Genomic DNA, 13,769 nt, shown 5'->3' with positions numbered 1-13,769 from the left:
GGGGGGACATCTCATAGTTTATCAGCAGGACCCCTCTTTGCAATCTTAATCCAACTACCAGTCTGTTTGTGAGATGGTAAGGGGGCCTTAAATTTCAAATTCATACTTCTGCCAGTGGGGTTACACTGGAGATTTACACTGATTTTATCAATCTGATTTAAGCAGCATTTTAGAAGTCTATAAAAATTCTGAGTGCATTGAGCAATATGAATTGTACTACACACTTTGCTGCCTTTGTTTGTCTTGCAACAAATAAATATGCCAAAAATTAAGATGATCAAACAGAGGGGAATTGATTCAAGCTATCTGAGCTAACCAGTCTGATATTGCACTTGATACAGTCCAATCTGTCACACAACGGCATGACTTTGATGAACACTTCTGTTGGGGGCAATGAACATTCATCACTTCTTTCGTCAAAAGGATGAGTGTGCGGCGCATGGGAGCTAAAAATAAAAGGTGCAGCAACTCCTGCGGTGTACACTGAGCACGGGGAAGAAAGAACAGGACTTCCTCTTTGTGGAAAAACTCATTACTTCCACGAGTTCAGAGAGTTTAACCAAGAAAAGGTATTTGTCAAATGGCATTTCTGGCCTGCATCGCAGAGAGCTTGGATGGCTCGAGAATCTTCAAAACTGGCAACGGGCATTCACTTCTACCCTTCTGATAGAGTGAAAGGACGTGAGAGAGATTGGTAGTTGGGAACTACTTTGTGTACAAGTTAATCAAATATTTGCTCAGGTAACAGTTTAACTGTTGGCACAGAACTGCATAATTGGATGAATGGAATCTGGCTGGAGTGTCAGGACCAGGTTAAAATCCAACAAGTTTATTTGATAGTAAACCCATAAGGTTTTGAAACGCTGTCCCTTTGTCAGGTGAGTGAAAAGTTCCACTCTTTCCTCTCACCTGATGAAGGAACAGTGTTCCGAAAGCTTGTGGGTTTACTATCAAATAAACTTGTTGGACTTTAACCTGGTGCTGTGAGACTTCTTATTGTGTTTACCCCAGTCCAACGCCGGCATCTCCACATCAGGAATGTCGGGGAACAGATGTCCCCCAACTTTGACCAACCTTCCTCTCCCCACCCAGCACCAAAAACAGATGATCTGATCGTTCAATCACCATTGAGGGGAACCAGTGCTGTGGACAGATTGGCCACTTTGCTTGCCTGCCTAGCAACAGTATCCACCGACTGTAACTTTTCTTATTCATTCATAGGACATGGGCTTCACTGGGGCCAACATTTATTACCCATCCCTAGTTGCCCTTGGAGGGCAGTTGAGATTCAACCACATTGCTGTGGCTTTAGAGTCACATGTAGGCCAGACCAGGTAAGGATGGCAGATTTCTTTCCCTAAAGGAATTTAGTGAAACCAGATGGGTTTTTCCAACAATCAACAATGGTTTCATGGTCATCAGTAGATTCTTAATTCCAGATTTTTTTAAATTGAATTCAAATTCCACCATTTGCTGTGGCGGGATTCAGATTTGGGTCATAGAAACATAGAAGAGAGGAGCAGGGGGAGGCCATTTTCCTCTTCGAGCCTGCTCTGCCATTCACCACCATCAAGGATGATCATCCAACTCAATAGACTAATCCCGCTTTCCTCCCATAACCCTTGATCCCATTCACTCCAAGTGCAATATCTAGCTGTCTGTTGAATATATTTAATATTTTGGCATCAGCTACTTCCTGTGGTAATGAATTCCACAGGCTCACCACTCCCTGGGTGAAGAAATGTCTCCTCATCTCCGTCCTAAATGGTCTACCCTGAATCCTCAGGCAGTGTCCCCTGGTTCTGGACTCCCCACCATCAGGAACATCCTCCCTGCATCTACCCTGACTAGTCCTGTTAGAATTTTATAAGTCTCTATGAGATTGTCTGAATTCCAATGAAAACAATCCTAAACTAGCCAATCTCTCCTCACACATCAGTCCCACCACCTCCGGAATCAGCCTGGTAAACCTCTCTGCACTCCCTCGAGAGAAAGAGACCAAAACTGCACACACAATACTCTAGGTGTGGCCTCACCAAGGCCCTGTATAATTGTAACAACACATCCCTGCTCCTGTACTCCAAACCTCTCGCAATAAAGGCCAACATCCCATTCACCTTCTTTACCGCCTGCTGCACCTGCATGCTTACCTTCAGTGACTGGTGCACAAGGACACCCAGATCCCCCTGCACACTTCCCTCTCCCAATTTACAACCATTCAGATAATAATCTGCCTTCTTGTTTTTGCTTCCAAAGTGAGTAATGTTCTGGGTCCCCAGGCTATGAGCTGAGTTTCTGGATTATTAGTCTAACGATAATACTACTAGACCATTGCCTCCCCATAAACACTGGGGAGGCAGTAAGATCATGTACAAACACAGGTTCTTAATCCTAAACTTTTTCGGCAGGGTGCATGATGTATTGACGACTAAATGATCAAACAAAATGTTTGAGCTGATGTATAACATCCCAAGGAACCTCATAAAATAGATTGTTAATTTGCATGAGATATACTTCCTGTAGATTTTCACTCAGATGAATGTAATTGTAAGACCACATGGAACTATTCAATTGAACAATTAAAACTCTCCTAAATGACTGGCTCTTTATTTGTCTGTCCTCATCAATGGTGCTCAGTTGTTGATTATTTTAATCTGAATAAAACATCAGCAAAGTAGTGGTGTTGGTATTTACTTTTGCCGCATAACATTCCTCCTTTTCACTGATTTGCACGCCTGGATCAGTAATAAAATCATCCTGATAAGGAAATGATTCTATCACCCAAGGATCTGACATCTTTCAATATTTTTGAAGAAACAAATGGCAAAAGGTCCAGAGGAGGTTCACCAGAATGATCCCTGGAATGAAGAGCTTGTTGTCTGAGGAACGGGTTGAGGACTCTGGGTCTGTACTCAGTGGAGTTTGCAAGGATGAGGGGGGATCTTATTGAAACTTACAGGATACTGCGAGGCCCTGGAGAGAGTGGACGTGGAGAGGATGTTTCCACTAGTAGGAAAAACTAGAACCAGAGGGTACAACCTCAGGCTAAAGCGACAATCCTTTAAAACAGAGATGAGGAGGAATTTCTTCAGCCAGAGAGTGGGGAATCTGTGGAACTCTTTCCCGCAGAAGGCTGTGGAGGGCCAGGTCATTGAGTGTCTTTAAGACAGAAATAGATAGGTTCTTGATTAATTAGAGGATCAGAGATTATCGGGAAAAGGCAGGAGAATGGGAATGAGAAAAATATCAGCCATGATTGAATGGCGGAGCAGACTCAGTGGGCCGAGTGGCCTAATTCTGCTCCTATATCTTCTGGTCTTATGGCAAAAAAACTAGAACCGATCCAGTGCAACAGCTGTGATGTGCAATCATTGAGTGATTTCCCTCAAAGTGTGTGGTACACACAAGAGGAACAAACTGATACTTGACCCTTAATGCCCACCATGCCCAGTGGACTGACCATTTTAAACTGGAACCACCATTGATGGTGGGGTTGGAGGGGTGGGAGCTGCGTGTGATCCATATTTACTTCATCCACGTTGTGGAGGTCCCAGATTTGGACCCTACAGATTGGAGACGGTGATACACTCACTATTGTGTGGCTGCCACACAGTGCTGGTATTTTACAGAATGTTCCTGCAGGAGATGAAGCACAGAGATGGAGTCTAGGGAAGAGTGGATGGGATGGGTATGGCCTGCAGGTGGAATTGGATTCAGATGGAGCGTCCGAGTCCCCTTTCCTGTTCACTCTGCTGTAAGGTAAAAACACCCTAGTCCCAGATGACCATAGGCTGCTTCCCCCGTGAGGTCAGCAGTACGGATCACAGGCAGTTCTTATCCCACCCATCCCAGTCATCGATGGTTCTGGTGAGGCACTGGGGAGGGGGGTGGGGGGGGGGGGGGGGCGGTTTCATTTAGGGCCAAATATCAGAGTGTGTTCCTGTTGCCCATGGCCGCACCACACCTCAGGGAGGAGCAAGGTTGAGAAGGTGAGGCCTTCATGAATAATCTCAGCCGGTACGGGGATTAAACCCACGTTGTTGGCGTCGCTCTGCATCAGGAACCAGCTGTCCAGACCACTGAGCTAAACCAGCTCCCCAGTCTGCTGTAGGAACCTCGGGAAGGTCAGTCCTCCAGTCCAACACTGTTTTACTAAAACAAAGGAGAAGTATCGCCCACAGCTTCCAACAAATCGCGGCCTGTGCTCTGGGCCCAGATAACCCATGGTCCAGGCTGCCAGTGCCTGTTTTAAACTCTCCCCACTCATCTGTCCTTGGATGAGTTTTCGCTCACTCAATACGGAACCTTATATTCCACAGAGCACGGTGCGGGGGGGGGGTGGGGGGGGGAGGTTAATGAAACGCTGTGTCCTTTGGGGCCACTGCCTTAACTTATTATAATCGATATGATTTCATTCCTAAACCAGTTGGAAACATCCTACAAATGATGAATTTGTCTACCAGCTCATTTGGCAGAGGCAGTGATGGGAAAACTGCTTTGAATCAGGGATAATCCAAACCCCCCCACTCTTTCCACACTGCAATGATGGAGGTTCACATTCCGTTAATTAATTGTTAGTGGAAGAAATCCCAGAGCTTCATAGAATCCTCCATGCAGAAGGAGGTCATTCAGCCCATCGAGTCTGCACTGACCACAGTCCCACCCATCCCTATCCCCATAGCCCCATGCATTTACCCTAGCTGGTCCCCCTAACACTAAGGGGCAATTTCGGCTGGCCAATGCACCTAACCCGCACATCTTTGGAATGTGGAGGGAAACCGGAGCACTCAGAGGAAACCCATGCAGACATGGGGAGAATGTGCAAGCTCCACATAGACAGTGTCCCAAGCCAGGAATCGAACCCGGGTCCCTGGGGCTGTGAGGCAGCAGTGCTACCACCGTGCCCCTGTGCCACTCCTGCTAACCAGTACGCCCCATGCTGTTCATGTCCTCAACTACCTCCGATGTTGAATATCTTCCCTTCCATTTCCTGTGTAGCCGGCACTTTAAACAGGGATAGATACATAAATAAACAAGCATCATAACCAGAAGGGCAGAAAAAACTGGGTATAATCACAGTTTCAATCTGAAAATACCAGTATTTCCATAATAAAATGTAAATTTACATATAAAATTACCATAAAATAGTTGCCATGATAATATTATGCATAACTTAACATTAAAGTGACACAGCGTGAGCAACACAACTGGAGAGCCATTGGTGTCTACGTAGGATTCCAAGCTAGCATGTGTCCAACACCCTTTGAATTCTGAAGTGTGATATCTAAAGTGTCAAAATTAAAACATTATTTCCATCCGATTCTTTTCTTCCTCCTTACCAGCCTAGCCTTTTCCTCGGATAACTAAGATTTCTAATCAACAGGACTTTTCCTCAAGAATTAAGCTCTACTTAACTTTGGATCTTACTTGGACAATGACCACATCCAAAGACGTGCTGGTTAGGGTGCATTGGCCATGCTAAATTCTCCCTCAGTGTACCCGAACAGAGACATTCGCCTGGAGTCCATGGAGGAAACTTGGTGCTCTGAAGAGTGGGTGGTCACAGCGCATGTGGCCTGGATGGCGCCTCCACAGTCCGGGCTGCATCAAGCAATCCCTCTGGTACATCCGCCAAATTTCCATGCACCTCACGCTGGACGTCCTGAATCTGCTGCAACATGGACAACTCCAGAGGCTTATCATCAGACAAAGTCTCTGGATCAGCTCAGACATTCCTCCAACCGCCGAGGCCTGGTTCCACTGCCCGAGGCCTGGTTCCACTGCCTGAGCCCCGGTCCACTGCCTGAGGACTGGTCCACTGCCCGAGGCCTGGTTCCACTGCCCGAGGCCTGGTTCCACTGCCCGAGGCCTGGTTCCACTGCCCGAGGCCTGGTTCCACTGCCCGAGCCCCGGTCCACTGCCTGAGCCCCGGTCCACTGCCTGAGGACTGGTCCACAGCCTGAGGCCTGGTCCACTGCCCTAGGCCTGGTCCACTGCCTGAGGCCTGGTCCACTGCTCTAGGCCTGGTCCACTGCTCTAGGCCTGGTCCACTGCCTGAGGCCTGGTCCACTGCCCGAGGACAGGTCCACAGTCTGAGGCCTGGTCCACTGCCCGAGGCCTGGTCCACTGCCCGAGGCCTGGTCCACTGCCCGAGGCCTGGTCCACTGCCTGAGGCCTGGTCCATTGCCTGAGACCTGGTCCACTGCCCGAGACCTGTTCCACTGCCTGAGGCCTGGTCCACTGCCTGAGGCCTGGTCCACTGCCTGAGGCTGGTCCACCACACTCTCCGACGGTAGCTGGACGCTCACCAGATTGAGCTTCCCGTCCTCCCGAAGCGGCAATCCCCACCGAGGTGCCAGTATCTGTGCTGGTGCTTGCTGCAGGGAGAGGATGTGATGCTACTCACTCCAAGGCTTCCCCTTCCTCCTCGGAGGCTAATGTGGGCCCCTGGGGCAGGGTCAGCAGCAGAACGTTCAACTGTTCATGATGCAGGGAAAATGGATGTTAATTGGCATTTCCGAGCTTTCATCAGATGTGCAAAGTGAAAATGTTCAATACCATTCGCAGCGTGGATTGAGATATGACACCTTGCACCCAATGGGCAGCATGATGGTACAGTGGTTAGCACTGCTGCCTCATAGCACCAGGGCCCTGGGTTCGATTCCCACCTCGGGTCACTGTCTGTGTGGAGATTGCACATTCTCCCCATGTCTGTGTGGGTTTCCTCCCACAGTCCAAAGATACGTGGGTTAGGTTGATTGGCCGTGCTAAATTGCCTCTTAGGGTCAGGGAGACTGGCTTGGGTAAATGCATGGCGTTATGGAGATAGGGCTGGGTGGGATTATGGTTGGTGCAGACTCGATGGGCCGAATGGCCTTGTTCTGCACTCTAGGATTCTGTAAAGCACATGTAGCAAACTCACAAGTCTCCTGGCCTCTGGACGTATGAAGCGTATGTGTACTATTAATGTAAGAGGCAGGCCTCAGTCACCCTCCCCCTCTCCCACCCTGTCCCAGCCTCTTGCAGTCACACCAGCCCCGGACCTTCCTCCCATTTCACCTCTGCCAATGGAGTGTCTCTGTTCCATGGGGGAGAGCAGCAGAACCTCCTGCCCCTGCAGAGTGAGGATCACCACCTCAGACACTCCACCTCCAGCCCTGTCCCTCTCCCGGGGATCGTGGATCCTCTCTTCCTGAATGAGGTGTCACATTGCAATTGTGATTATTCTCAGGAAACCTCAGTCCAGCCCAGAGGGGAACGCAGGTTCTGCACAATAAACAGCCATTACACCGTGCGTCTTCCTCAAGACCAAATCCTTCCCCTTCCCCTCACTGTAACCATAACAACACCTCCACAGAGACATTGAGGCCACCATAATACCATTTGTAATAATACTGCCTTGGCCCTCAGAGATATTCACAATAATCCTGTGTCTTCCAGCCTTTCCTGTTGACTCATTGCAGAATAATACACACAGCGAGGTCTCACTCACTCTCGCCAATCTCAAGGGGACATTTAGCCTCTCGCTGTGTTGCTTCCAGGTTTGGGATACGAGCCCCAGGCTGTTGACCTCTGTGGCTATCTCCGCCCGGCAGGTCGGGTTATTGAGGGAGGTCCCCTCTCCCTGTCAGCTGGCATTAGGGCCTCATGCCTGGTGGACACAACCTGGAGGAAGTAGGAGAGGGAGGCAACATCGAAATGTGGGGCAGTTCTGGCCCTTCCTCCCTGCCTCTCCCCTCTCTCCTTTCTCTTGGCCTGTCAATAGAGGAAAACAAACTAAAACTAAGCAGCTGCTCAATTTTCAGATCTTAACATCACACGTACAAGCAGATTTCACACCATCTGTGTTCACCACCAACACTTAACCCAAAGCCACTGCAGAATTTAACACACTTCCCAGAATAATAGTTCTTATCTCAAACAATGCCTGATCATCTTTCAGAAAACAAACACTTCCTTGTAGCTTTGCACATTATAAGATTGCAGGGTCACCTGACACTGCCCCATGTCAGGTGGCCATTTAAATGAGTGGCAGTGACCTCCCACGGGATCAGGGCCAAAAGGTTCCGGCTATCGGACATTCCACCTTCCAGCTCGGATTGGTGGCCAAGCCACACTGCACCTATTGATTGGCTCACTGACATTTAAAATGGCTTCCCAAGATGGCGGGGGCAGGCGTTGGCAATCCACCCAATTCTGGCTGTGAGTTCCACTCACCGGAGCAGGCCGTATCACCCAACCCAAAGTCCAATCTGTATCTCATCCACAATGGGCGGGGTTTCCTGGCCCTTCAGTTGGCTTTAAAAATCTTCCTGTCCCATCAAAGCAGAGCTCCCACCCCCCCCCGTACCCCTCTCACACCCCGCGGTGGGACAGACAAGCCGCACAGAACACTGGCAGGACCAGAAGATCCCAAGATCCCGCTGGTGGCTAATGATGAGCCACCTCCACCACTGGAAAACACTGGAGAGACTGGAAAATCCCACCCAACTGATGGCCCACTGCATCTGAACTTAACATGGAGTTAACAAATATAAAGTAAAAGAGATCTAAAACAAAAAGGGAGGTGGTGGTGCAGTGACCGTATCACTGGACAAGTGATTGTAAAATCCTCAATCACAGAATCCATACAGTAGAGAAGGAGGCCATTCGACCCATTGAGTCTGCACTGACCAACAATCTCATTCAGGCCCTATCCCTGTAACCCCATGTATTTAACCTACTAATCCACCTGACAGTAAGGGACAATCTTATCATCACCTAACCCGCACATCTCTGGACGTTGGGAAGAACCCGGAGCTCCTGGAGGAAATCCATACAGACACGGTGAGAACATACAAACTCCACACGGACAGTCATGCATGTGCACCTTTTATTATTTTTCCCCGGGTTTTAGTAATTAATAAATTTGCTCCTTCTTTGACCCAAGAAAACCTGGTTTGATTGGCTCCTTGTGTAAAAGTAAATACATTTGGATTGAAGAAGGCAGGGGAAAGAAATTAAAAACCTTCATTGTGAGACATCAAGGCAGCTGAATAAAGGGGAGCCACTCAACTGAAACAAATTGTTAAAGAAAATAAACTGATGCAAGTAGCATAAAACATTGAGTAAAAGTGTCTTCATTTCAGAGACTTTGTGCTTATGCTCACTGCTGACCTTGAAGAAAGCTGCCCATAACGGTTTAGTATCTCCGATATGGATCCTCACGTTCCTGATATTCTGGTGCCAAGGCAAGGCTGTCTCTAACCAATCAAGAACGGTAATGCCATAAAGCAAGATAAATAACCAATCACACTGATGTATTCCCACAGACAACAAGGCATTATTTTTCTCTTTTAATTAAACTTATGGAAAACAAAATAAGTAATTGGGACAAAAACAGGATTAAACTGGAAATCCAAAAATCATAAACTTTTTAAATGTCCTCAAATATGTGGACTATTCTAACATGGCAGAAAAATGTGATATTCCATGAATATAAAATTAATTTTTCAGGGACAGTGAAGCTGTCCAGCAGTAATTATAAACTTAGTACTCCATTAAAAAACTCAGTTACATATCATCCAATAAAGTACAACTTTTTCAAGGGTTTTTACAGCGAGACGTGAAATCCAAGCTCACGGGTTGTATGGAAGTTAAAAAACAAGATATGCCCACTCCACTGGCATCGGAGTTCTCCAGGGAAAGCTCAACTTCAACAAAATGAACTATTTACATTGAATATTCATGGCCAAAGTTGCGGATCTCTGTCCTGGGTTTGAACTTGATTCCTCGATTCCTCACCAGTCTGGACCTCCTGCTGCAGCTTTTCATTGCTGTGCTGTAATTCTCTCTCTCAGGGGCGCTGCCAGTCAGTCTGACTCAGTCCCCAGTTCCCCTTCCCGGCTCCTGGTCAGCCTCACGGTCTTTAAGTTGCCCTATTCATGGCCTTGGCTCCTGCCACCCACAAGTCCAGGCTTATCCTTGTTCATGGAGCGGCAGAGTGACACACTGGTGAGCAGGGGACCTGAATTCAAATCCAGTGTCTGTGTGGAGTTTCCACGTTCTCCCTGTGTCTGCCTGGGTTTTTTCCGGGTGCTCCGGTTTCCTCCCACAGTCCAAAGATGTGCAGGTTAGATTTTAGATAAGTTTTATGAAAAGCTCATTGAATCCGTACAGTGCAGAAAAAGACCATTCGGCCCATCAAGCCTGCAGCAACAACAAACTCACCCAAGTTTCACCCCCCCCCCACATATTTATCCTGCTAATTCCCCTAACACTAAGGGGCAATTTATCACGGCCAATCCACCTAACCTGGACATCTTTGGACTGAGGGAGGAAACCAGAGTACCCGGAGGAAACTCACGCAGACACAGGGAGAATGTGCAAACAGACAGTCACCCAAGGCTGTAATTGAACCCGGGTCTCTGGTGCTATGAGGCAGCAGTGCTAATTACTGTGCCACCTGCTGCCCCGCAAAAACATGCATTTCTAAAGCAGCTTTAACATTGGAAAATGTTCCACTGAATCACTTTAACGCAGAGGATTGGGCTATCCTATACAGCAATTTTTAAATCTCCATGTTTTACTGCATATCTGCAGACTCCCAAAGTTCCTGTCAGTTTGAGAGGAATACTCTGACAGTTTTGCTGTCGTTCCTTCTGCAATTGTGAAGTCCCCAAAGAAAATTTCACAAGAAATGCACGGTGTTTGTGAATCCAATATGCCCACAGTAGCACGAGGTGGAGATTTATTCATATTTTACACACTTCAGCAACATGAAGAGACAGCTAAGAATAAACTAGTGAGAGAGAGGGTGAGGAAATGTGATGCCAGGTTACAGATTCATGCTGAGGGTGGGCGCTGTCAAGGTTTTGGCCAATAAATAGATGCGGACACAGCACAATGATTAACTTTGGAACAATGGAAAAAGCCCCGAGGAGACAGAGTTGTTTCAGTGTTTTTACAACATGAGGATTAGCCAGTTATTTTTAAACATGCATTACTAAAATTGGTTTAAACTGGAATCGGGGCTGTAGAGGTGCCTTGTGCATTTTTATTTCTCCATTTTGGAGATGCATTATAGTAAAAATACCAATTACACTTGGTGAAATGGGAGTCCACCTAAATGGGACAATTAATTCAGTTCTGTATGACCAAGAGGGTTTGGAGCTGTGTTTAATTTCACCATAAGGCAGTGCCTTTGTAAAATGAAGTCAGACTGCTAATGAACTCATAAGGAGTTGCAAAAACCAGACTTCAGTGGAAGTTGTATCTCTAGTTCCAGAGGCAGAGGGTAGAGAGGCTTCTGTTCAGTCGCTGCTCCTATATTACATTCCACAGTTCTGCTCAGGCAGGGGACAGATTTGAAGAATCTTCTAGTTTTTGTCCTTTCAGGTCACATATCAACTTTACAGCACCCTGCAATTACTAAGAGCGATGATATATAATGTAAGTTCAGGTAGGTCACTGCTTGAGTAACGTGTGCAATTTAGAAAGGGCATTGAAGTCATTCACAGCATCCAGCGTAGATCCAGCAAGGTGGCGTCAGGGTTTGGGAACTTCGCATAAGAAGAGACTTCTTATGGCTCAGTAATAGGACACAAAGGTCGTTTCAGTGACTGGAGGCCAGTGTCTAATGGCATACCATAAGGTTCAAATGCTGGGTCCCTTATTGTTTGCTATACACATAAATAGAATGGCATAGTAGCACAGTGGTTAGTACTGCTGCCTCACAGCGCCAGGGGCCCGGGTTCAATTCCCAGCTTGGGTCACAGTCTGTGTGGAGGTTGCACATTCTCCCTGTGTCTGCGTGGGTTTCCTCTGGGTGTTCTGGTTTTCTCTCACAGTCCAAAGGACATGTTGGTTAGGTGCATTGGCCATGCTAAATTCTCCCTCAGTGAACCCGAACAGGTGCCAGAGTGTGGCAACTAGAGGATTTTCACAATAAGAACATAAGAAATAAGAAAAAGAAATAAGAAATAGGAGCAGGAGTAGGCCATCTAGCCCTTCGAGCCTGCCTTCAACTTGTTGGGTGCTGTAAAGCCTTCGAGCGTCACTGCAATGTTAATGCAAGCCTACTTGTGATACTAATAAATAAACTTTAAACTGAGGGAGAATTTAACATAGCCACTGCACCTAACTACATAGAAACATAGAACATTACACCCAGTACAGGCCCTTCGACCCTCAATGTTGTGCCAAGCTGTGCCCAATCCCAAGCTCAAGCTATCCCGCTCCCTATCATTCCGGAGTGCTCCATGTGCCTATCCAATAACCGCTTGAAAATTCCTGAAGTGTCCGACTCCACGATCACAGCAGGCAGTCTATTCCACACCCCAAACTAGCAAGTCTTTTGGGCTGTGTGAGGAAACCGGAGCACCAGGAGGGAACCCACACAGACAACGTGCAAACTCCACACAGACAGTGCCCCGAGCCAGGAATCAAACCCAGGTCCCTGGCACTGTGAGGCAGCAGTGCTAATTACTGTGCCACCGTGCCGCACTGCAAACTTGTGTGATTCCAGCATTCTAATGTTTCCTTTAATGGTACCACAGAATCATATTAAATAAGCAGGATTTTGGTGCAGTGTCTCACTGGAATGATGGTAAATAAACTGAACCTGAATTCACCCTTGCAGATTGCAGTGCTGTCTGCTGCACCAACATTAAAACTGTTGGAAAATCACAAGTTGTTTATTCTAATCATGTCAAAAAGCAGAATACAACATTTGACAGTAAATGATCTCCGACAGACAATTTAACTGAAATGTTTTTGATAGAACTGTTGACTGCTGGAAATTCTATTTATAGATCCCCAAGTATATCAAGGCTATACAAACTGCCTTTGGCTTTCTGAGCTTCAGAGCTTCTTTGCAGCCAATTGAATTTGTCATGCTTGAGGCTGAATACATTGTGGTGTCCAAATTGTCTTAAATTCCCCATCATAGATTTTTCAGCTGACTTGTAATTATTCAATTATTACCCTATATAAAATCTTGAAATTGAAGCACAATTTCCTCTATGTACACACCAGTTCATTTTAATGTGTATGTTTTAACAAAATTATATCGTGGATTCTATTGGTGAAGCCAAATTGAACTCACCTCTATTCTGTGATTCTTACCTGCTGACCATTCAGCCTATCCCACTATCTGCTTATTGAGTTTAAACCTTCAGCAATCACCTATTTTGTAAAGGTTGGATCTACCCATATCTTTCATCTTTTTTATCACTGCTGTCACAGTCCTCCCAAATCCCGACAAACAAAACAGCAGCTGTACAGCAGAAAAATGGTGCAACAATTAAAATATCGATTAGCGGCCAACAGTTACAGCTGCAAACTCACTCTTGGAAATTCGAGAAACACCAGTGATTCAGCGGAAGTGAGTTCAAACCCAATTCTGAATATGCTCTTCTTCAAACAACAACAGGCATTTCTCAAGCAGCTTTAACTTCAGAAAATGCTCCAAGACACCTCACAGGAGAACTCGTAAAATCCATAAAATCACTACAATGCACAAGGAGGCCATTCAACCCACCAAGTCTGCACTGACTCTCCAAAAGGCTCTCCCCTCTGCCTATCCCCATAACCCCACACATTTAGCATGTTTAATCCACTGAACCTACACATCTATGGACACTAAGGGGCAATTTAGCATGGCCAATCCACCCGACCTGCACATCTCTGGACTGTGGGAGGAAACCGTAGACATGGGGAGAATGTGTAAACTCCACACAGCCAGTCACCCAAAGCTGGAATCAAACCAGTATCCCTGGCATTGTGAGGCA

Source organism: Carcharhinus amblyrhynchos, chromosome 28 (genome assembly GCF_965287045.1).
Source record: "Carcharhinus amblyrhynchos chromosome 28, sCarAmb.v2.hapA, whole genome shotgun sequence".
Lineage (NCBI taxonomy): Eukaryota > Metazoa > Chordata > Chondrichthyes > Carcharhiniformes > Carcharhinidae > Carcharhinus > Carcharhinus amblyrhynchos.
This window is presented reverse-complemented; position numbering follows the sequence as displayed.